This window comes from Macaca fascicularis, chromosome 17 (genome assembly GCF_037993035.2).
Source record: "Macaca fascicularis isolate 582-1 chromosome 17, T2T-MFA8v1.1".
NCBI lineage: Eukaryota > Metazoa > Chordata > Mammalia > Primates > Cercopithecidae > Macaca > Macaca fascicularis.
Genome location: NC_088391.1, coordinates 18,108,177 through 18,132,957, shown reverse-complemented (window position 1 = coordinate 18,132,957; position 24,781 = coordinate 18,108,177). Strand labels below are relative to the sequence as shown.

The 24,781-nt window shown below is 37.6% G+C and overlaps 1 long non-coding RNA gene and 1 pseudogene across 3 annotated transcripts in view; both read left to right on the top strand.

Moving 5' to 3' along the window:
• Positions 1–24,781, top strand: part of LOC135967999 (uncharacterized) — a 45,040-nt gene that overhangs the window by 5,480 nt on the left and 14,779 nt on the right. The gene's annotated exons all lie outside the window — the stretch shown is intronic.
• Positions 16,171–17,583, top strand: LOC102115317 (keratin, type I cytoskeletal 18 pseudogene; annotated as a pseudogene). The gene has a single exon (XR_012426667.1). The product of XR_012426667.1 is annotated as a keratin, type I cytoskeletal 18 pseudogene (transcript).

Genomic DNA, 24,781 nt, shown 5'->3' with positions numbered 1-24,781 from the left:
CATAGTCATTATTTATAAAATATGAAATAAATATAAAATATTTTTGACATTTATGAAATCCATTATTCTGCTTCTTCCCATCTCATGTCTTTTCCCACTTCCAGTATTCCCCTGCCTATTTTCAGTACCTAATATTTTAGTTGATCACTTAACTGACAACATTGATCCATTCTCCTAAAATGCTGAAACATTTCTTTTCTAATGCATCCTAAGCGGGCAGGTAAGTGCAGCATAGGACGTGTTTTGTATGTCAGTAACTAATGGGAGTGTCCAACATGCTGATTTCAATAAAGCAACACCATGTGAAATATGCCTAAGAAAATAACATACACATCAAACTAATAAGCAGGGAGAACATACTTAATACTTAAATCTTTAATTTTTTGTAATGTTCCTAAATCTTTACAAATAGGTTAGGGCCTTGAGACATTTTTCTTGGGTTAGAGAATTTTTGGAAATGTTCCAGGATTTATAATACTAGAAGAGGAAAATTCTTCAGCAGTGGCAAGGATGAAGAGATTAACATAACAAATAGGGATTTTGTAATGAAGGTTTTTCATGGTAGGGTTTACATTAAAGTAACTTGGTGTGTGTTTACCATTTTTGTGTCTTTACTCAGTGTTATTTTAGCAGGCCTTGAAGGGATTAAGGGTCTTGATTGGAAGAAATAAACACATTGCTTTCTTTTACACCAGGGAAGGTATTAGGAGAGAAAATAATCAGAGGAAAGAATCTTTATAAAATTGACCTTTTGACATCAGTCTGTCAATTTGTCTAGATTCACAGAATTTGTCTGAAACTAACCTTTCATGCCCAACATCTTCCGCTACTTTACAGAAAGGAAGAAAGAATGAGATTCTAAACATTGTGAGAAGAACATAACTGACTTCGGAGATTGATAGTAGAATCTGGGTCAGTTCATTCCATAGGCAGGTCGCATTAACACCCATTCAATCCCATAAAGACAAAAAGAGTCTTTAATAAAGTATGGTAGCCACACAGATCTTGTTGGCTAAATGCAGATGCAGATAAACATTTATTATTTTATGCTAGTAATACATCAAAAGTCATAGGCCTATTTCAAAGAGTTCTGTGTCCCCAACACATAATTCTGTCAAGGGAACATTTTCTTAGATGTTAGACCACTCCTAGATTTCTAAGTAGGAAAACATTAGTATATTCCAATGCCCATTATTTAATCATATCTGAATTCTGGAGAATCAACAATCTTGCCTTAGGTTTAACAACAGTTTAGTTAATTTTCCCACTGTCCAGTTGATAAAAGAATGAGACAAAATTGTATGAGATTTATTATCTAACTTTTTCTCTAAGGATTCTAAAATATTTTATTGTTAATTGATTATTCTACAGAAGCATGGAGTTTTAAATTCCTTTTGCTTGAGTTTTACTCCTTACCTTCATTTTCCTATTTTAATTCTCATCTCTCCTTTGTTTCTTATTCCTTTTTCTTGTATAATTTTCTTTGTTAATTTCCCTCTTCTCTCTTTATATTCATTATTTAAACTTCTCCAATTTTACCCTCTATTTTTGTACCAAATTGCTAGCCAATTTTTTTCTTTCTTTTCCTCTAATCTACCCATTATAAAAGTACAAGTGGTAGTTAGTTTAGGTACAGAAATACATTACAAAGACAATTTAGGATGTCTTCCTCTATATTACAAATGAGAGAGACATGTTTTAAGTTTGGGAGAATATTATAGGAAGTTTCATTTGAGAGTCAATGGAAGAAAATTTCTTTCAGGATATGAATAAAGGTAATTTTTAAAATTTTTCTAACATTTCTCAATAGCATAAGCATTTGAATGCTGATATTCATTTTGTATTTGAGAATTTAATAAGCAAATAGTCAAAACTTAGTCATAGGGTATTTATATTCCTAGCAACTAATGAGTATTCAATAAATGTTTGAACTGAATTGTTTGTTGAAGTAAGAAAAGAAATTCCACATTGGCAGTTCTCAAGTACGCTGCTATATTGAGGCTCTAGTTGAAGTTCAAATGCAGATACTGAAGCTCAAATGGAATGATTAATGGCTCTCATTGTATAAATAAATAAGCTAGGAATGCCAAACTATTACTTTAGGTACACGCCTAGAAACCTATGAAGGTAATAGCCTGAAAAGGCTCTATTGCTATTTTCTTGGCTGTTGTTTGTATGTTACATCAGATGAGTTAAAGAGCATTTTCCCGGTTATAATTTTCTGATGACAAAACATTCGTTTAAAATGTTTCATTTCATTTAAAATATTTAAAATGTTTGAATATGTATTTTTATCTCTTTGCTTATGACAGCTCTTTGTAGCTGTTTTAAGTAAGTTTATTTTTAAAAATTTCCATTTTCTCAGGCCATTTCTGCTCTAGGATGAGATTATAGCAAACTATTTGCCACTGAAAATGATGGGCTGAGATAGAAGTTTTATAGAACAGCAAGTTGACATTAACATTTGTAATATATGTATGGCATCAGAAACAGTTCAATCAGAGAAACAGAATCAGAGAATCAGTAGGAGATATATATTAAGATGTTTGTCATAAGGAACTGGCTATGTGACTGTAGGTGGTTGGTTAGGCAAGTCCAACATCCATTGGGCAGGCTGCCAGGAAGTGCAGACTGGAACTTGGGAGTTGAAGCTGCCATCCATAGCTTCAAGTGGAATTTCTTCTTTAGGGAAGCCTCAGCTTTGCTTTTATCGACTTTCAACTGATTGACTCAGGGCCACCCAAGTTATTTAGGATTATATCCCTTACTTAAAGTCAACTAATTATGGACTTTAATCGCATCTACAAAATATCTTCATAGCAATGACTAGATTATTGTTTGATTGATAGCTAGGAATGGTAGCCTAGTCAAGTAGACATATCAAAGGACCATTACACCCAGACACACTTCAGATTACATTTAGTAATTTCTCTCCCCCAATTGTTTAGTGCCTTTTAGTGTTTTGTTTTGTTCTGTTTTTCTATGTTGAGTTGATTTAAATAAAACACAGGCCTCTTTTCCAGAAAAGCTTATTTTTTCCAGTTAAAGACAATTGTTGAAAGCCTGATTATTCCACTCGTAATACAGTTAGATAACATGATCATTAGTTTAGAACATCATTAAATCCCTACTGAAGCCTTATATCCTATTAGGCATTTTCAAGTTGAGCTGAATAGAGAGTCATGTCCTTCTTGGGCCTTATAATCTAAGAAAAAAGTATAAATAAATACCTAAAGTTAATAAAGAAATAAAATATATCTCATGTTTTTATAAAAGGCCTATGTAGTTTTTTGAAGCATAAAGACTTGTATTTATTATACATTCCTAGGAAGCATCTTGATTTTACATTATAAGTGACCATTTAAAATCAATCAGTCCTCAAGCTACCTTTAGTGAAGATTTATAATGTATAGAACTTGCCTCAAGACATTTGGGAATTTACAGACTAACTGGGAGAGACAGATCATATTCATTTGAAAGAGAAATAAGAATGAATTCAAAGGCATATGCATGCAAACAAATACAAGAACAGGTTTCCTGTGTCAGTATGAGGTAGTATTTGCAGCACTGTGGTAAGAGTTGAATGGCATGACACTAAGTAATGCAAATAGACTCAGAGGTTTTTTGTTTGTTTTCTTCTATAAAGCATGTCATCCTCATTGCAACCCTGGAAGGGTTTATCATAAACATTATTACATCCATTAGTGGCAAGAACTATGCAAGAGCAGAAGCCCAAAACACTCATCCACGATCAATGTCAGCTAATCATATACAAAATCAGCACAAAAACCTTCTACACCAGTAGCATTTGCACCACATTTTATTCGAAATCAGAATATGAGACAGTCTTATTCAGCAGTTACACAATGGATCCATAGTCTATTTCAATTCAAGTAAACACCTTTTATTAGCGCAATTACTAATGCCCAATGCTTCACAAATTACACTCTGTTTAGTATTTAATTTGCTCTCAACAGCCTCAATACACACACACACACACACACACAAACACACACGCTCCTTTGACCATATCTTTCATGTCTTCCCAATGTTTTCTATATCTTCTTTCTTCCTCAGGACTCTGTTGAAAACTCATTTTTTTTTCATGAAGTATATATAATGAAGTCTGTGTATACCTTTGCTGTATTTTGTACTTTTTTTTTTTTTTTTTTTGGAGAGGGTCTTGCTCTGTAACCCAGGCTCTAAGGCAGTGGATAGATCTTGGCTCACTGCAATCTTCACCTCCTGGGCTCAAGCAATCCCCTCACCTCAGCCTCCTGAGTAGCTGGGACCACAGGCATGTTCTGTCAAGCCTGCCTATTGATTATTATTATTATCTTTTATAGAGACAACGTTTTGCCATGTTGTCTAGGCTTGTCTTCAACTCCTAGGCTCAAGCGATGCGCCTACCTTGGCCTCCCAAGTGCTGGAATTACAGGCGTGAGCCACAGCACTCAGCCGACACTGTTTTATGATTTTCATATTTGGTATTGATTCTACTTTGGATTTTTGCTTCATTCACATAAATACAGTTATATAAATTCTTCCTCCAATAAAAATGCTTAATGATGTTTTCAGTGATGATAATGTTTTGGCATCTATTTATTGCTAAAATTACTACTCTATATGCAGGAAAACTGTTACAGAATTTAAATTGTTAGCTTATGTATTGCATGTATATGTATCTAAACACCATTCTCTTTGGGTGGGGACTGGACTTCCTGTCTACTTGGGAATGCAGGTTATAAAATTAAAGTATAGAAATGAAGACAGCAGTAATGATGAATACCAGTTTCTATACATGGAGGGAAAAGAAAAGTTTTCGGAGTGATCAAAATATTTGATTGTTTTCAGTGTGGGTCACATGTATGTATTATTAATCAAAACTCATCAAACACTACATTTGGAATTTTCTATTTCACAACGTGTAAATTATATCTTATAAAAATTTGCAAGTAAAGAAGAGTGGGATGCTGGAAGAGCTCAATAGGAAAGGAGGAAAATCTTACACAAATGTGTATTGTTGAGCTGTTCCCAGTCTTGCTGTGGACTAAATTTAGAGAAACACTAGAGAGGGATTTTGAGATCATAGTGGTATGACTTCTCTGTCTTCAGCCTACCATGCTAGCAGGATTTTTGTTCTGCCCTAAATTTTGTCTCACTCTTGTCAATAGCAGTATTAAGAAGAGTTATTTCAGTAGAAGAAATATAGCCAGAATATAATGGAGGACTAAAAACTGGGTCCAGTTTTGATTTTAGGAATATGTTTATTTCATAAACAATATTTTTCCAAAGTATGATATCTACTTAACCCCATATAAATTTAATGAAACATACATTTATAGTCAGAAAGTATCTTTATACAATATGCTTTTCTTAAATTTGAAAATGTTTTTATTAATTTTTGAAACTAGGTCAGAGAAATGTTTGCCAGGAATTCCTATAGCTAGAAGATATCATTATTCTTTATTCTTCTGCCTAGAATACCCTTCTCACTTGTCTTTTTGGTGAACTCTTAATCATTCTTAAAAACACATAAAATATTACTTTTTCTATAAATATTCTACATTTTCTCTGAGGTAGTCACATCTTCTTTGCTCCTAAATAATTCACCCATCTTTCCAACAGTACACATGTCATATTGTAGTGCAATTACCTTGGCCACCTTTGCTTCCCCAGTTAAACAACAAATTCTCAAATGTAGACTCTATTTTGCTTACCTTTTGGATTACTACAAATCCGTGTATTATGCTAGGCAGAGGATAGACACTTTAAAATATTTGTTGAATAAGTGAATTATTCAGTGAAAAACGTATTAAGAATAATTTTTATACTCTCCATTAGCGTATTGGCCAAAATAGAATTCCTTAAAATAATACATGTTTGTGATAAAGCATGGTATAAAAGCAGGAAGTAGATGTTTGGCTCTTGATTCAGATTATAAATGAGCTATTGATAGATGATTCAGCCCAAACATATTCATTTCTCATGGTATAAATATATCCTTGAACAATTTTTCATCCTGTTTTCCTGCCATTCTCCTCCCTGAATTTTGTGCTCTAAATCACCAGACTCCATTCAGCAGGCTCCTGTTTATTTCCAATTTTTGGCTTGCTTTTTTGCACTTAGGAAACTCCCATCTACTCTTTAATACTAAGTCAAATGTCTTCTGTTTTATAAATCCTTCCTAGTCTTCCCTTTAATAGTTATCTTCCTCTTACTCTATTATCCAATAGTTTTGAATGTATTTCTTTTTAGTTTATTTTTATTTTTATTTTTTTGAAACAGAGTCCCGCTCTGTCGCCCAGGCTGGAGTGCAGTAGCATGATCTCGGCTCACTGCAACCTCCGCCTCCCAGGTTCAAGCGATTCTCCTGCCTCAGCTTCCTGGGTAGCTGGATCTACAGGTGTGTGCCACCATACCAGGCTAATTTTTTGTATTTTTAGTAGAGATGGGGTTTCACCATGTTAGCCAGGATGGTCTCAATCTCCTGACTTTCTGATCTGCCTACATTGGCCTCCCAAAGTGCTGGGATTACAGGCTTGAGCCACCGCGCCCAGCCTACACTCTTATGATTGAGTTAAAGAAAGACATTTACTCAGTGGCAAGTTTACATTCAGCATTTCAAAGAACTCTTCCCCCACCCCACTTTTGTTTTCAAATAATAACCCCCCAAATCAGAAACGTTACCTTTATCATGAATGTTTTGGACTTTCCTCTAATGTAGACGTCATGTATGAGTATTGTCTACAACTCTTATAGGTATATATGTTCTTTTAAAAAACTTCTCTTGCCAACTTTTTAAAAATTAGCCTTTGTTAGAAAAAAATTGGGTTCTGGTCAGGTGCAGTGGCTCATGCCTGTAATCAAGCACTTTGGGAGTCGAGGAGGGTGGATCACCTGAGGCCAGGAATTCGAGATGCACCATCATGCCTGGCCAATGTGGCAAAACCTCGTCTCTACTAAAAAAATACAAAAATTAGCTGGGTGTTGTACCAGGTGCCTGTAATCCCAGCTACTTGGGGGGCTGAGGCTTCAGCCTGGGAAGCAGAGGTTGCCTTAAGCAGAGATTGTGCCATTGCACTCCAGCCTAGCAAGACTCCATCTCAAAAACAAAACAAAACAAAACAAACAAACAGGAAAATAAGTGAGTTCTATTCTCTCTCTCTCTCTCTCTGAATCTCAGGAAGAAAGGAAAGCATACCATGGTTTTATCTTGTAAGTTCACAACACAGAACTGTGTTGAAAATAATTTAATATATCTGCCACGACATGGTCTTTTTTTTGAGACAGAGTCTTGCTCTGTCACCCAGGTGAGAGTGCAGCTCACTGCAGCCTCCACCTCCCAGGTTCAAGTGATTTGCCTCCCTCAGCCTCCCGAGTAGCTGGGATTACAGGCATACATCATCAAGCCTGGCTACTTTTTGTATTTTTAGTAGAGACGAGGCTTTATCATGTTGGCCAGGCTGGTCTTGAATTCTTGACCTCAAGTGATCCTCCCATCTTGACCTCCCAAAGTGCTGAGACTACAGGCATCAGCCACCACGCCTGGCAGCCACCACAAGGCCTTTGAACGCTTGGAGTGATGAAATCTGTTGGATTTAAAGAAAAAAAATTTATCTAAAAAAAGGTGAGGTTAACTTTTGTATGAAAAGAACAACTTTTGTATGAAAAGCTCAAGAACAGTTAGCTTTTGATTCTGTAAATCTTGGATGCTGAGAGTAGAATCAAGAGTTTTGGGATGGCGTTGGCTAATCTGTTGTCAATAGGTTAATTCCTTTAGGTTAAATAAGTTCATGTCTCCATGTTCCATAATGTACACGTTAGTCTGGATAAACATTTGTCCAATACAGATTTCCATGATGATGGAAATGTTCTATGTCAGAGCTGTCAATAGCTACACGAGATTATTGAGCATTTGATATGTTGCCAGTGTGACTGAGGAACTGAATTTTCCATTTATTTTTTATTAATTTAAATTTAAATAGCCATATGTGATTGGTGGTTACCATATTGGACAGCATAACTGTTGAAAGGCCATTATTAAGGAAAAGGCCCAGTGCATCCGTGAAAATTAGTGTATGCTATGCATCCACTAGAGGGTAGTAATAGCAAAAAACAGGCTTCTATATTTGCACAAACAAATAATTTACAGAAATAGTACCTTCATTCTTTCTACAGTCAGGAATGTAGGAGTTTGAAATAGCAAAAATTGCCATAAAGTAAAGAAATTAAATGGGATTTCTTATTACTTACTTGGAGCAAAATATTAAGAAATATCAAAATGTGCCTAGGATTTCAATTTGCTTTAAAGTGATTGAGGACCCTTGCGAATAAAAACTGTGGATTACCATTCATGGGAGTATGGTGAAGTAGTGGTTAACTTGAAAGAATCTACCTTATTGATACCAAACTTGCAACATATTTACCTGTTTATCACTTGTGAACTGTGATCATTCAAGGTGACACATGAAAGTGAAAGAGCTCATACCTACTTTCCATGCCTTTGAATATTTCATCTGTTTGTCATTCTGTGAAAGATACACAATGTGAAAGCGGCAGCAACCTGTATGATGGTTATATAATTTCTTGTTAAAACTCTTAGCAAATCATGCGGAGTAGGTGGTCAAGACTTTAAGTTAGGTGTCTAGTTTAGCCAGTTTGCTCATAAGAAAAGCAAATCAGAGCCCAAACACTCTCCTGTAAAGGTATTAAAGATCAGGATCAGAACAGAAGTGAGTGTGGAGAGGATGCAGTGAAAAGTGCTACCCTTTTGCAAAAAGTGACCCATAGAATCTGCGACAGATTTTTCTTTTTTAATGAAAATAGCATTGTTGGCCATGTGCAGTGGCTCACGCCTGTAATCCCAGCACTTTGGGAGGCCTAGGTGGGTGGATCACCGGAGGTCAGGAGTTCAAGACCAGCCTGGACAACATGGCAAAACCCTGTCTCTACTAAAAATACAAAAATTAGCCAGGCATAGTGGCATGTGCCTGTAATCCCAGCTACTCAGGGGACTGAGGCAGGAGGATTGCTTGAACCCAGGAGGCAGAGCAGAGGTTGCAGTGAGCCGAGATGGCACCACTGCACTCCAGCCTGAGTGACAGAGTGAGACTCTGTCTCAAAAAAAAAAAAACAAAAACAGAAAACTTTCTGTTTTTGTAGCTCATAAAATGAGGGTGGTAGTAGTACCTATCTCACAGTGATCTTCAAGCAATTCAGTGAGTTAATACATGTATGTGCTTACAATAGTGTCTGGCACATAGTAGGCAAGGACTCGACAGGTATTTACTACTGTTAGTGTTGCTCTTTTCCTCCTTACATTTAAGGACTATGCAGACCATTCTCTATTATCCAGGAATTGTTGGGAATATTTTTGACTCTTCTCTTCGCTGTCTCTATCCAATTGTTCATCAAGCCCTGCCCTTTAATCCTCTGCAATTTATAAGTTTTCTTAGATTCTAGGATTATTTCTAAATTGAAAATGTACTTTCTTTACATATTATGATTAAGAATGTTGATAACCCATGTACGGTAATACCCCTTCTCCTTTTCTCTTTTGTTCTTAAATCTGTTCATATGTTTTCAAATTAATCCTGCCTGGAGTGCAGATGAATTCTCACCTCCCTGTGATTCATTGTCATTGCTCCATCCTGAGACTCCAGCATACACTGTTGACATATGGATATCTTCAGTTTACAAAGAATCCCAGAACATAAGATAATATACAAATTGCAGAGGATAAATCTCCAGCATTTTTTCAACAAAACCACTCACTTTATTTCAAAACATTAAAAATAGAAATAACTTGGTTAGAAATTAAAATAAGATAACAAGTACACAATTAAAAGTAAATCCCCCGTTGTAACTTGAAGTTTCTTTTTAAGGACAATTATTGTTATCAGCTTCCTCCTCTTCTTTAGAAATAGTCTGTCCATGTACAGGCATGTGTAACTCTGTTCTTTTGTATTCCAGTGAGAGCAACCTGTATATAATATTTTGCACCTTAATTTTAATTGTTTATTTTGTATTTTAAAGTAATTTTTATTGTAACCAATACTGTAAAGGTAAATGGCTTTAAAAGTCAATTAGTTCTACAAGAGGTAAAACTAAAATAGTAATTAACTCCCCTGCTTCTGATTCTTAATGCCCAGAGGCAGGTGGCTTTTTAAAAAATTTACCTCCATGTTTATGAATATAATGTTTCTATTGTTATTTCTAAGTTTTCAGTTTCAAGTGTAAATTGTACATTTTTTGAGACATTGCATATCTGAAAAGTCCTTAATTGTGCTTTCCTAGTGGAGTGACAATTGTGATGGTTGGAAATAATTTTCTGTCTGATATTTTAAAGCCTTGCTCCATTGTCTTCCAGCTTCCAATTGTTCCGAAACCTGGTGGCGCTTTGATCCTCCACTCTTTGATTTCGATCATTATTTTTCTGTCAGTAATTTTTGTAATTATCTCTTTGTGAACAGAGTTCTGGAATTTTTCTGATGCTGTGATTTCATGAAGGTCTTTTATTGTTTTGGAAAATCGGTTTTTTCTGGTCTGGAAACTCATGCTTAGGCCTGGGAAATCGTATCATCTCTCTACTTGTGTTCTTTGTTTTTCTGGCAGTCTCTTAGGTAAATATTGATCTCCGATCTTCTTCAGTACTTTATATATTTTTCTTTTTGTATTTTCTTCTACTTTCGGAAAAAGTTCTTCAATTTTATGTTCCAGCTCCTTTTTTTTTTTTTTTTTTTTTTGTGTGTGTGTGTGTGTGTGGCATTTTCTGTTCCTGCTATAATATGTTCAAATTCTTTGAGTTCTTTTATGTTATCAAAATGCTTCTTTTAAAAATACCATTCTATTTTAGGTTCAGAATGCATTTTTTTTTTTACATCTTTGAAGGACTAATTAGAGTTTTGAGAAGTTTGCTTCTATGACTTGCCTTTTCTCTGTTCTTTCCTTGATTATTTTGGCCTTTGTATTTCATGTTAGAAACTGATTAGAAGCTCTGTGTGTGTGTGTGTGTGTGTGTGTGAGCGTGCGCGCACATGCGCATGTTGGTGGGGGTTGAGGGGGTTTCTCAGGTGGTAGTTCTCACTGTAGGATAATCTGGCTAGGTTATTTTGTTGCAGAAGCCCTCAAGAGTCAGTATGTGTATATCTTTTCTCTTGGCTTGGTTGGTTTCCCCAGAAAGGAACTCTTTATTCTTCCTGGAAAGATACGGAGTATGAGGCAGATAGTGTTTTCTCCGTTGACTTGGTAACATAGTAGGAGATTTTCCTTGTCATTATGTAGGTTTTCACTGACTCTCCAACTGTCAGCAAGCTAACTCCATGGCCAGCTGAGCCTGGGATTCGGCAGCATGTTGCTCCTAACTCAGTCTTTCTGGAAGGCCATGGAATCTTCTGCCTGGGGTGATGTGAGGCAGTTACCTGGCGGGGTGGGGTAAGATACAGGATTTGGGAGGTGAATTGCTGCTAACATGAACATTTAGCCCAAATGCTACCTCATTTTCAAAGGTACATGGTACTTTCCATTTCTGTCCTTTGTGGGGTTTCAACAACTCAGATGGTCTTGCTGCTGGCTTTTCTGTGCAGCTGGCTCAAGTCCTGGCTTCCTCTAGTTTGTCAGGTTAGTTACCTCCATTTATCTGCTTTCCAGCTTCCAAAATCTGGCTGTAGCCACATCTTCGTCTATATTTCCTTGGGTATATTTATGCTTAAAAAAATCCCTTGACTGCCATTTTAGTGCAGTTTCAGGAGGGAATAGAGGGAAGCACAGGTGCAATCTCCTACCTTTCTCTCCCATACTGGCCATAGTCATTCAGTTACCCCCATAGATTATCTCATCTGACCCCTGTCTGGGCTTTAACTGCATTGAGTCTGTATTTTTGTCATCATTTCTCAGCTCCCTGCTTACAATTTTGTTTATTTGTTTCATTGTTTACATGATCCTTCCTCAAGTGTTGTTGGAAATATGCTGTTTCTTTTAGGATGTCTCTAGGGGCTGCTAATTAACTTAAAAAGTAAAATTCTACCTAGTGAGCTCAAACTGTATAATCCATGCTTCTTCTGTGTACTTTGGCTTCTTGTCATAAAACAAACAAACAAAAACCAAGGTGATTAATTGCAATATCCTAGAGGGAAAGGCTGTGATGTCAGAGTATACTTCTCCTCTCATCATCTGTTCTGTATAGTATTTGTGCTCAGACACATGAACTTTTGTAATTCTGTCACCTAAATTATGTTTAGGTGACACAAATGGCTAACCAAAACTTAAATTGGTTTAAATGTTCATTTTGCATTTTGGAAATCACAGTTGCAGAATAATTTCCATTGACTATTTTTATGCCTTGAATAGAAATTAAACAAATTTATTAACATCCAAGAACCTTAAAGAAACTAAAATTTGGTTAAATTTTTACCTTTTAAAGTATTTTATATTTATTTAGAGACTAATAAATCCATATCAGATGTGTAATATCTAACTGTAGTTGTGAGAATAATTTAATAACAATGTACAGATTAAAGGCTTCCTCAACTCCAAATTTAATACACTAAAATTATTTTTTACAGGCAGTATGTTCACAGTAGCAATATGTATTAAAATAAGTGATATTTTTATACGTATAGGTTTTGCTTCATGTGAAATTACACTTAAACTTTTCCAAAATAAAAATAACCGGTGAATCTATGAAACGTATGTTCACTCAGTCTTGTCAGAGTACACACAAATATTATTTACCAAATACCTGGTAGTAACTATTCTGAAAATGGATTTCCTGTATTATAAATGCCTTCAGCATTCTCAACCACAAAAGTCTACAATGGTCTCCTAGTGGGAAGTTAAAGTTTAATCAGTCTTTGTTGATAACATGCATTGATGGAGAGTGGTCTGACCTGCTCAACTTGTTTTAAATGACATACGTTTCAGAACAGACTCAGTTCAGCCAGACATCACCGGTTTCCCAAAGTGCTGGATGCACACTGGCAGGTTCTCCTATTCACTAGCCACCTGTGCTTTCAAGGGGACCCATCTGAACAATGTTTAAGTCCTTTTAACAAAGTTTATGTTGATATCTGTGAAGTTTAAATGTATTATAAAGTTTAAGGTCAGAAAATAGTACAATTATAAATCCTTATACATCCTGGGCTTTTGGATTTTAAATGATTTCCAGAGCTTTATTTTAACAATTACACTTACGAAAAAAATTAGTTTTGTCTGATTCTCTTTATGTTTCTGACATAGCACCATTTAGACAGCCTTGTAAATTAGGGAGAGGGGAAATTCTGACTAATAAATGCTGAAAAAACAATAAAAACAAGAGCAGTGGGGCATGTCACTATAGAACAAACATAAATGAGCTCAAAGATCTTGGCTATCAGTTCATCATATATTGTTGCTTGTTCTGCACATTATAAAGTGGCTTTTGTCAAGGTTGTTTAAACAAGGAGCTATTGATCTCTTCGGCCGAATTAACATTTAAAAGAATTTAATTGAGCAATGAAGGATTCGTGAATCAGGCAGTCCCCCAGAATCACAGCAGATTCACAGAGACTCCAGGGCAGCCACATGGTGGAAGGAAATGTATAGACAAGGAAAGGGAAATGATGGGAAGAAATTGGCAGTGAGGTTCAGAAACAGTTGGATTGGTTACAGACTGGCACTTGCCTTATTTGAACACAGTTTGAACACTTAGCAGTCTATAAGGGGTTGAAGTATGGCTGCTGGGATTGGCCAAGACTCAGTTGTTGTTACAGGCATACTCCTAAGTTAAGTTTTCAATCTCATCTGACTATTAAGCTAGGTTACACTTTATCCACAAGGACTCAAATATAGAAGTATGGAATTCTTCTTGGGCCATATGTAGCTTGCTTTAACAATTACTAATTTTTGCACAAGATTATGTCTAAATTTTTAAAAGAATTCATATAACATACACAATTTTAAAAGATTCTATAGAAGCTTATGGCAAAACTTCCATAATGATTCCCCGAGAATGCTGAGATGCACAAGAGATTTACTTAATGTCAGGACACGTGCACATCAACGAATCACTGCAAAAGACAACAGATACTGAGCACCACTTTGTATTAAGTGGTGGAGATCTCTAAGGGGAATGAAGAAGTAGCTCTTTCCTTGTCAAGTCTACACAAAGCAAGACTTAGACATAAGAGAAAGAATAAGGTTGCCCTTATTTCTAGATCACATCTTGCTTCCAGGTTTGCTCCCAAGAGGAAGAGGCATGGCATGCCTGATTTATTCTTACTAAATGTATCAATCTGATAAGTCACTGCACTTGTATGTGACTGAGCAATGGCATGTAGAAAACCCAGAAGTCCTTAGGATACTTTCCCTAACACCAGGCATTATGGGTGCCACACTCTCCCAACTCTAGCTCCACCTTAATTATTTATAATGAGCATCCACTGCATGCTTGTTTGGGCTCTTTCTAGGGGACCAGTAAAGAGCCATCCACTTAGTGTTTCTAAAGCTTTGCCACACATATAGTATTGGGATTGAAAATATCCTGACGTATGTGTGTTGTCTTTCTCATCCATAACCAGAAATGTGCAATAATCTTGAGAGGGTCCTACACCTTCCTTAGATCCTCTAAGGGGTATGTGATCCAACAGGTTAGGAACCACTGCCCTCTAGAGAATGCAGTAGATTCCTGACCTCTTGCTTGATGTTTAAACACAGCTGTCTGCTGTCTCTAAGAATGCTGATTGATTTGCTGCAATCATTTCACATGAGTGTCCTGGAATGATTCTAGCTCAGTCCACTTTCATCACTCAGATGGCCCCACAGATCTCTTATGTCTGCAGAGAAAAATTGATAAATCTACTACTGTGTCCTGGTTGGGTCTTGTCTGAGATTGATTTTTCATCTGGGGAATGTATGTGGAGGGGCTTCTCCAAGTTTTTGGCAACTTTCTGTGAAATTCTTCTTTTAAGGTGTTATGTCCTTGATCCCATGCCCAGTCTACATATTTGGATTCTTCAGTCTAATGGGATTGAGGGTAGGGGGTGGGAATGTGGGAGAAAAGATGACCTACTAGATGAGGCACTTTTACATGAGTTTTACATTCAACAAATATTTCTTGGGCACCTGCTATGTGCCAGACACTGCCCTAGGCCATAGGGGCTTTAAGGTGATTAAGACATGAAGCTGGCATTCAATTTCATAAGGGAGTAGATTATAGACATTATCTAATTTTTCATGTTCTCATATGGGGCAAAACCAAGTCCATCATATATTCCCACTAAATGCAGACTCCAACAGAAAGAAAAAGAAAGAAAAAACTGAAATATTTCAACATTTAGGAAATGATTTTATCTATAAATGCTCAACATGGATAAAATCTTTCAAACTAGAGTCTGAAAATCTTATTTCCCTTCAGAGGAACCACTGTATGGGTAACAAATAGAACTAAACTGAAACAAGTGTCCTCAGAATTATAGGGGCTGGTTCAAATGATATCCATTTTTGAAAACAGCATGAACAAGACACTCCCCCTTCTGAATCTGCTTGACATATTTTGCTTGAGCAAGGGGAACTCCAGACACCATAAAATTCCCATCTTGTTTCCCAACATATCTTCCTGAGTTGGGACCCAAACCAATGCCCATTTTGTCGTCCCTCCTACCATTCTTTCATCTAAAATAAAATAATTTTCAACTTCTTTAAGTCTTTTGCTTTCTGTGTCACCATCTGGGAACCTTAAACATTGGCCATCCTTAAGTCTCCATCATGTTAATATCTCCCTCCCTTTGCACTTTTTAGCCTTTCTACAGTTTGAAGGCTTTAAGTGACACTAAATGGTCTCTATAAGTGAAATAAATCAAATTTATTCCAGAATCACTTTGGGGCAAGTCATGTTTGCCATGAAAAGTGCAAGGTGGTGGGAACAGGCAGTGAATCAAGGAAACATGGCCCCTGTGGTTGTGGAACTTCATCTAGTGGAATAGACAGTAAACACTGAAAAGCATACACGCATGGCCATAGTGACGAGCCCAATAAAGGAAATGCACAGAGTACTACAAGAATGCAACACTATGTGAACAACTTCAGGTTGGAGAATCAGGCACGCTCCTTCTGCAGAAACGATGCTTCAGTTAGGATCTGAAAGATAGCAAAAGACCATCTGCCTTGATGAGGTATTAATAACATGACAAGGGTCGGCAAAGCCTGAGTCCTGTCGTCTCGCCTTCCTCCCATACAGCATGAGCTTCACCACTCGCTCCACTTTCTCTACCAACTACCGGTCCCTGGGCTCTGTCCAGGCGCCCAGCTACGGCGCCCGGCCGGTCAGCAGCGCGGCCAGTGTCTATGCAGGCGCTGGGGGTTCTGGTTCCCGGATCTCCGTGTCCCGCTCCACCAGCTTCCAGGGCGGCATGGGGTCCGGGGGCCTGGCCTCAGGGATGGCCGGGGGTCTGGCAGGAATGGGAGGCATCCAGAACGAGAAGGAGACCATGCAAAGCCTGAACGACCGCCTGGCCTCTTACCTGGACAGAGTGAGGAGCCTGGAGACCGAGAACCGGAGGCTGGAGAGCAAAATCCGGGAGCACTTGGAGAAGAAGGGACCCCAGGTCAGAGACTGGAGCCATTACTTCAAGATCATCGAGGACCTGAGGGCTCAGATCTTCGCAAATACTGTGGACAATGCCCGCATCGTTCTGCAGATTGACAGTGCCCGTCTTGCTGCTGATGACTTTAGAGTCAAGTATGAGACAGAGCTGGCCATGCGCCAGTCTGTGGAGAACGACATCCATGGGCTCCGCAAGGTCAGTGATGACACCAGTGTCACTCAACTGCAGCTGGAGACAGAGATCGAGGCTCTCAAGGAGGAGCTGCTCTTCATGAAGAAGAACCACGAAGAGGAAGTAAAAGGCCTACAAGCCCAGATTGCCAGCTCTGGGTTGACCGTGGAGGTAGATGCCCCCAAATCTCAGGACCTCGCCAAGATCATGGCAGACATCCGGGCCCAATATGACGAGCTGGCTCGGAAGAACCGAGAGGAGCTAGACAAGTACTGGTCTCAGCAGATTGAGGAGAGCACCACAGTGGTCACCACACAGTCCGCCGAGGTTGGAGCTGCTGAGACGACGCTCACAGAGCTGAGACGTACAGTCCAGTCCTTGGAGATCGACCTGGACTCCATGAGAAATCTGAAGGCCAGCTTGGAGAACAGCCTGAGGGAGGTGGAGGCCCGCTACGCCCTACAGATGGAGCAGCTCAATGGGATCCTGCTGCACCTGGAGTCAGAGCTGGCACAGACCCGGGCAGAGGGACAGCGACAGGCCCAGGAGTATGAGGCCCTGTTGAATATCAAGGTCAAGCTGGAAGCTGAGATCGCCACCTACCGCCGCCTGCTGGAAGATGGCGAGGAATTCAATCTTGGTGATGCCTTGGACAGCAGCAACTCCATGCAAACCATCCAAAAGACCACCACCCACCGGATAGTGGATGGCAAAGTGGTGTCTGAGACCAACGGCACCAAAGTTCTGAGGCATTAAGCCAGCAGAAGCAGGGTACCCTTTGGGGAGCAGGAGGACAATAAAAAGTTCAGAGTTCAAAAAAAAAAAAAAATAACATGACAAGAAGTGTGCATTATGAGTACATTAATGAGTACATTGTACTCATGGAACATTTTATCTTCATAGGAAGCCAAGTATTAAAATAATGTTTTTAATGCAGACCTTCTTTAAAATTACGTGAAAAAATTCGACTTCAATTAAAGTGACAATAGGAGGATTAGTAATCACTTGAATTTTCTGATTAAAATAATGTCATCTGCCACTATCATGAGCCTCACTGCTCACGTCATCTGAACATATCAGTTCAGATAGTATTATAAATAAGGAAAGCATCTCTCTGTTACACTGATGATGCCTGATTTAAGCTCAGTGTTTCTGGTGGTGTGCATGGCCTTTACAGTGCACGTGCCTTAGTCTTATTTCTGCCAGAAATATCCCTGTATTGTCCTCCACTGTGGCACAGCCTGTATATTTTATGTTGAGGATAAAATACAACAGGTGGCCTACTTGAACATTCTGATTATGTCCCCATTACAAAATAGTTCACGACAACCTAAAAAATTAGTAACAATGAGGCAGCGACCAGATATCTGATGTCCCAGGGATAATGGGACCATAACCGGGGGTGGTTTGAGCTGACTACCAGCATTTTGGGATGCAAGTTAGGAAGCACTTAGGATGAGTCTAGGATGGCACGAAGAATAGGTGCAATGTGCTTCACAAATAAATTCTCATTCCGAGGTCTGCTCTTTCTTGCTTTCCATTCAAAAGCCATCAACCATGGCATTCCCACCTTCTAGTTTACATCTGCCTTAAATTTCTATCTTCCATTTGGTCTCATTTATTCTCCATTTTTCTTCCAGCATCTTCATGGCTTTAAAAGCAGATTCCTTTACCTTGATTTTGATTTTCTGAAATATCTGTCAAAAAATGTATCATTCCTCGAAAATAATGCATGGAATAATATTTATAGCATAGCATGTAATTATAAATGTCTTAAATAGAATATATTAATTTGGATTTAATTTGGAGAATGTTAAATCTTACTTTTTGAGTTTAGTAGCACTTGGAAAATATAAGTTCCTGACTTGAACTGCTAAATTAGATACTATGTTTTAAAAACAACATTTTGCTTATTTACTTATTTATTTACCCCTGAAAACAGGTGAAAGGCAGTAAATTGTAGTTCTTAGCAACATTAAATTTGGAATCAGATGGACCTTGGCTCAAATAAAAGAGGATAAGGATCTTTACCTTATGAGTTTATCGTGGTGACCAAATCATATGACACTCCCAGCATTTATAGGGCTTTGGGGTCAGGGCACAAACGGAGACCCACATCTTATTGTCTAGATATTTAAAAGTTAGATATAACACTAACCACTATTAAATTAAAATGTGCTCTACCCTCTGCCTTCACAAATACATCTTCATAATGACAATATTAACAAAAATACATAAACCTATGTTTTGTACATGACTAAAAATTGCCAAAATGTTAGACAGCTGAGTTTATCATTATATATCTGGAAGTTTTACTGATGGACCAGTGAGGTTTAGGTGAATAATAAGACAAATAAGACAAACACACACATAATTTATAGTGATTGTTTATTCTATATATATATAGAGAGAGAATATATATATAGAATAAATAATATATATAGAATAAATAATAAATATATATATTTGAGATGGAGTCTTGCTCTGTCACGCAGGCTGGAGTGCAATGGCATGATCTCGGCTCACTGCTATCTCTGCCTCCTGGGTTCAAGCGATTCTCCTGCCTCAGCCTCCCCAGTAGCTGGGATTACAGACACTAACCACCATGCCCAGCTAATTTTTATATTTTTAGTAGAGACGGGGTTTCATCATGTTGGCCAGGCTGGTTTCGAACTCCTGACCTTGTGATCTCCCTGCCTCGGCCTCCCAAAGTGCTGGGATTGCAGGCTTGAGCCACCACACCCAGCCTAGAATCTAGTTTTGGTGCCACTTTAGCAAAATCACTATGTTGTAATCAACTTTTTCATTCACTGTACATTGTGTTCTATTATCAGTAATGATTTAAGGAGTTAAAAAAACCATATTTCTAGCCAAACAATAAATATTTATGTAGTTTTTTTTTTTCTTACTAAAATGTAAGTTTTATTTAGGTTTTGAGAGAGGTTATTTTTCTTTTAAAAGTCAGCACTATTGGCTGAACACAGTGGCTCATGCCTGTCACCCCAGCAATTTGGGAGGCTGAGGTGGGCGGATCACTTGAAGCCAGGAGTTTGAGACCAGCCTGGTCAACATGGTGAAACTCCATCTCTACTAAAAAAAAAAAAAAATACAAAATACAAAAATTAGCCGGACGTGGTGGTGCATGCCTCTAATTCCAGCTACTTGGGAGGCTGAGGTATGAGAATTACCTGAACCCCAGAGGCAGAGGTTGCAGTGAGCTGAGATCTGGCCATTGCACCCCAGCCGGGGTGACGGAGTGAAACTCTGTCTAAAATATATATATATGTGTGTGTGTGTGTATGTATATATATATGTGTGTGTATATATATGTATATCTATAAAGTCAACATTATTTCATAAAATTCAAAGATAAATTTCAAAGGTAAATACAAACTACAGTTAATAAATATCAAGTACTTAAGTAAAAATTATTAAGTATAGCTAAAGTTAAAATATTTTTGAATATGTAATTACATCTTATTAGAATTTTCTTTGCAATTCCAGTGTTCAGTGGTGTCCAGATGACAATTCGTAGAGTAAGTGGTGTGTTGGACTGTTTGTGTATATTTCTTACCCTGCTTAGCCATGTTACACTGGCAGCTTGAAATCAGTCATGGCGGAAGTATTTAAACTACGAAAATTGGCCAACACTACAGTTCAGACTTTTCCCCCCAGAGAATTGGCTTTTAAATATTTGCCAACACACTATTGAGTATTATGTTTCACCCAAGAGAAGCCTATGATGTGATCAGAACTTTTCAGAGAGAAGAAATTATCAATTGAATCAAATGCTGCCGGAAGGTTGAATGTGATGAGGGAAAGAACCATATCTATAAATGTGTTAACAGGGAAATTATTGGTTCTTTGTCAAGAGAGTTTAAATGGGGAGGTGACAAGGAAAGGCAGACCGGTCTGTTTGAAGACCAATGGGAAGTAAAGAAGTGTAAATCTGAGGTATAAGTATTTTAAGAAGTGTGGCTCCAAGGGTAGCAGAAAATTGGGATGGTAAATGGAGAACAATTACAGTTCATTTAAGGTGACTCATCATTGACAAGATATATTATTTCCCCTTAATGAGAATTAAGGACTTAGGTTATTTAAAAGTGTTCATTAAAATCAATGTTACAAAATCTTCTTATGGGAATAGCTTTCTATAGCATACATAACATTGTGTTACTTCGATCCAGAAGACCTAGAAGGTGGGGATTATATTCAAAATATTTATATAACATTAAAAATTGTTTGAAAGTACAAAGAATAATTTTGCTTTAGCTGAAATTGAGTTACATAGCTCTTTAATTATACATTCATGATGATCGGCATTAGAGAGATGGGTTTGGAATTAAACTGTGCCAAATTAACAAGCAGCTGTGTCTATTAAAAATAAAAACTGAGCCAGTATCTTTGCAATATTGTTAAATAATAATCATATTGTATCTGAAGGTTTAAAATAATTAATAACATTTTGAAGATAATAGTTAATATTTATTGGGTCTTACTATTGCCTGATCTGTGACAAGCACATGTATCATCTCAGTTTCTCTTCACAGAATCATCTCCAAGGTGTTATGAAGTAGGAACTGTTACCTCTCCCCACTTTATGGGTGATTAGATAATTTAAGTAACTTGATTAGGTTTATAGAGATGAAGTTTGAACTCCAGCAGTTTTACTGGTTCCAGGTGGTTCAGAAAACAGCATTTCTTTTTTAGGTCAAGGAATTGGCTATAAATTTCCCCCTGCTATAGATCATGAGGTTCCTCAGTATAGAAATGGATTGTTTTTCTTCCTGGCACTGTGTCACTTAGCAGCACAGCGTCTATACACAGCATGTGCTTAACAAACATATATCGCACTGGAGAGTTAGTTCAGTGATAGAAACTGCCTCGATTTTAAAAATTATTTCCACAGAAAATATAGGATTTAGATAGTATTAATCTTAAACAGCAAAGTCAACATTCAGAAAAAATCTGAATGAAGTTCTAAATCTTCAAGAATGTTGTTATTGTAGCCTACCTGGGAACTTGGCCTAAAATCTCAGTTCTACCCCTATCACTCTTGTCTGAATATTACTGCCTTGTTGCAAAGGCGCATTGCTGGAGATTTGTCTTCTCATATGTAATCCATTGGCAAGTGAGATTTTTTTTTAAAGACTCAGCATTACTTGAAATCAAAGACAAAAGGGTGACAGTAATGAGTTTAAGAGAACGACTATGTATACTCATGCATTCATGGCATCTGTGTGCATTAATTTTCAGTACGATTTATCTTAAGTGAAAAAAAGATAAGTATCATATTTGATCCAAAATATTTTCTTTGAGTAAAAAGAAAGACTCTAAGATTAATTTTTAAAAACTGTGGTAGATGAATAGAAAATATGAAGCGAGAAATCAGTTAGATGGGCTCCATTTATTCATCAGTTAAGTTTGATACATCATTTATTACAGTATTTACTCCTGACATCAAGGAAATTTTAGTGATGACTTAGATTGCCATGCATCCTTGTGTTAACAGGATGACTTGGGGCTTCTGTGATAATTATAAAGTGAGGGTAGTACCTATGAAACCTACAAGGGAAGTCTGGGACTACGTCAGAGAAAGTAGCATTTGTGGAACTTTTGAGCCAGATACCACTAACATAAACTGTTCCTTTTCATTTTATTTAAGAGTGTTTCAAAAAGTCCATAGATTTAGCACTTGGCACAAATATGGATGGTCATTTTGGTTGCAAGGACTAACAAATCTCTGTGGCTAACAGGAGAAAGGGTTCTTAGGAATGCAAGAATAATAACTGTTTTATGAGACCCTTCTCAACAGTTTCTATGTCATCTCTCCTTCTGCCTTAAACATGACTCAGCTTTGTTAGATTCTGCATCTCTGGGGTCATGTTGTCATTTCCTCTCAGCTGTCAGAGCAAAGAGATCATTCTCTGCTCCATCCATATTTTCTCTACCTATAGCATCTCTTCTTAATAATTCAGCTCATTCATAATTATTACATAACATAACCTTTCTTTCCTCATAATTCTTTAGTTTCTCTTCTAGTTACTAATGGCCCAATTCTTTTAGTATGTCTCTATCTGAATTTCCAAGAGGAAACAATCTCACTGACCTAGCTCTTTCTTACTTGCGTAGGGTGTTTTGAACTCAGGTCACTTCGTTATCATTGGCAAGCCTGTAGATTAACCGTTTTATGTTAGATATCTAACCCTGATTTAATAGTTATAATAGAACCTTGAGAGGGTGCCAAAATTTTAACTGGGAAACAATAATCTTTATTTATTTTAATTAATTAATTTATTTTTAAGACGGTGTTGCTCTGTGGTCCAGGCTGGAGTGCAGTAGTGTCGTCTCAGCTCACTGCAACTTCCACCTCCTGGGTTCAAGTGATTCTCCTGCCTCAGCCTCCTGAATAGCTTGGATTACAAGTGCATGCCCCTATAGCCGGCTACTTTTTGTATTTTTAGTGTAGACAGGGTTTTGCTTTGTTGGCCAGGTTGGTCTGGAACTCAAGAGGTCTGTCTGCCTCAAGCGATCTGCCCACCTTGGCCTCCCAAAGAGCTGGGATTACGAGTATAAACCACCACGCCTGGCTGAAAGCAACAGTCTTTTAGTAAATGGTTCTAGGAAAACTGGGCTACTACATGCAAAAGAATAGAGTTGGACCCTTACCTCATATCATCTATAAAAATTAACTCAAAATGAATTAAAGGCTCAAGTGTACAAGATAAGATGATAAAACTCTTAGAAGAAAATAGAGGCATAGATATTTGTGACCCTGGATTAAACAATTGTTTGTTACATATGACGCTGAAAGTATAAGCCAAAAAAAGATATACTGAACACTATGAATATTAAAATCTATATATCTATATAAAATGTATATATCTGTATAAAATATCTATATATAAAATATATACTATAAACTCTAAAAATAAAATATAAAATATAAATCCTCCTAGTATGCCCATAATAAAAAAGTGTCAGTGAGGATGTGGAGCTATTGGAGCCTTCACGCACTGCTGGTGGGAGTATAAAATGATGCTGCAACCATTTTTTTTTTTTTTTTTTGAGACAGGGTCTCACTCTGTCACCCAAGCTGGAGTACAGTGGCACGACCTCGGCTCACTGCAACCTCCGCCTCCCAGGTTCAAGCGATTCTCATGTGTCAGCCTCCTGAGTAATTCTGAGCTGGAATTACAGGTGCACGTCACCGCATCTGGCTCATTTTTTTTTGTATTTTCATAGAGATAGGATTTCACCATGTTGACCAGGCTGGTCTTGGACTCCTGACCTCAAATGATCCATCTGCCTCAGCCTCCCAAAGTGCTGGCAGCCACCAGCCTTACAGGTGTAAGCCACTGTGCCCGGCCTGATGCAGCCACTTTGGAAAAAATTTCGGCAATTTCACAGATGTTAAATATAAAGGTACCGTATGATGCAGCAACACTCGTTGTAGATATATATCCAAGAGAAAGGAAAACAACCTCCACACAAAAATTTGTACGTGAGTGTTCATAGTAGCAATAATCATAATAGCCTAAAAGTGGAAACAATCCAAATGTCCATCAACTGGTTAATGGATAAGTAAAAGGTGGCATATTTATACAAAGGAATATTTTTCAGCAATAAAAGCAAGTGAAAAACTGACACATCCTACAGCATGGACAGACCTTGAAAACATCATTCTAAGTGAAAGAAGCCAGTCACCAAGGATGATATAATTGTATAATTCCACTTACATAAAATGTCCCAAATAGGCCAACATATAAAGATGGGAAAAAGAATAGTGGTTGCCTAGTCCTGGAGGAGATGGGAAGGTGTATTGAGAGTGACAACTTCAGGGTGTGGTGTTTTCTTTTGGGGTAATGAAAACAGTCTAAATTTGGCCAGGTGCGGTGGCTAATGCCTGTAATCCCAGCACTTTGAGAGACTGAGGTGGGTGGATTACTTGAGGTCAGGAGTTTGAGACCAGCCTGGCCAACATGGTAAAACCCCATCTCTACTAAAAGTACAAAAATTAATCAGGT